This window comes from Belonocnema kinseyi, chromosome 8, assembly GCF_010883055.1.
Source record: "Belonocnema kinseyi isolate 2016_QV_RU_SX_M_011 chromosome 8, B_treatae_v1, whole genome shotgun sequence".
Classification (NCBI taxonomy): domain Eukaryota; kingdom Metazoa; phylum Arthropoda; class Insecta; order Hymenoptera; family Cynipidae; genus Belonocnema; species Belonocnema kinseyi.
In genome coordinates, this window is record NC_046664.1 from 136,684,958 (window position 1) to 136,686,518 (window position 1,561).

Genomic DNA, 1,561 nt, shown 5'->3' on the forward strand with positions numbered 1-1,561 from the left:
TTATTCTCCTTACAAAATCATCTGCGAAAAACCTCTTCCCCAGGTTACACACCTGCCTCATCACCACATTTAACCTTCTCACCCTCTCTTTTATATGACCATCCACTCCCTCATTCCTTCGGAATAGGAAGCCCAGGTACACAATTTTTTTCAACTCCTGTACCGCTTTTCCCTTCCACTTCCATTCCCCTCCCTTATCTCCCCCATATCCTTTAAGGACTCTTCGCTTTTTACCCGAAGATCTATGTTATCTGCATATGCGAATGACCATATCCTGACTCCTCCTACCCTGATCACTATCACTCCGGCCGCTAGCCTACTTTCCATATCTGAGATCAAAATTGCAAAAAGCGTTGGGCTAAGCGGGTATCCTTGCATCAACCCCCTATCCATCCAGAATCCCTAAGAGATTCCCTCTCTTCCTCTCACCATATATTTCGTCTCCTCATATACCTCGTTTACCCTCTTGATCAGGTCCCTCTTCACTCCCCTCTTTTCCATTGCCTCCCACAACCTCCCTCAATCCACAGAAAGGAACGCGCAAGACGTAAATATTGTCAATATTACTCCTTCCCTTCCTAAAGCCCGCATGCTTCTGCTGCAATGTTACTTTCCCCTAAACATCCTTGCGGAGCCTATCATCCAACACCATCGCGTATATTTTATACGCATTATTCATTATCGTAAGTCCATATAATTTTCCTACCTCTCCCTATCCCCTTTTATAGACAGTGGTACGGTTCAGCTCCTCTCTATCTACCTCCCTCGTTCTTCTAATTCCCTCATCTCTCTTTCGTGTATCTGACCCCTGAAATGAATCCTTAAAAAATTGTCGCCGCTTGTCGCTCCCTATCTTCTCACACTTTCTTCTTACACATCGCCCTAAACTCTTTTCTCATTTCTCTCCTAACACCCTTGCATAATCATAATCACATAGTCTATCACTGATACACCCCTCTTACTCACATACGTGTAATCTCCCTCTTCGTCCCCTTTTACCATACCACTTGCCACCGCCCATCCTTTATCCTCCATCTAGTCTCTTAGAATCTCCCCCTCCTTATTTATTACCTTAACATTCGATTTTCTTTCGAAGATCTCTCCTCATCGGTACAGGCCCGCTTCCCGCCCAATTCTCGCATTAAAGTCCCCCTCTCCCATTATCACCATACCCTCATCTCTCTCTCCTAGTAAGTTTTCCACCCTTTCGTTAATCCTTTCCATTTCATCTTTATTGTACACTGTCACAAATTCATACATCAGCCCTCCTATCTTTACGGCCCAAATTCGCACGCCCTCCCCCTGTCCCTCTCCATGAACTTCTTCTTATCCAACCCTAACCCCTCTTATAATTGCCCCACTAGCCCTTCCTTTCCTCTTTACATTGACCGCCTCCTGTAGCCTCCGCCTATATCCCCTTGGCCACTTTCGCTCTACGGTATCCCATTCCTTTCTCTCTACCTACGTCTCTACCAGTCCAATCACATCAAATTCCTGAATATACCTCCAGAAATCCTCATCTTTCTTCTTTGACCCTGCTACGTTTTAGTTCTGCACCATT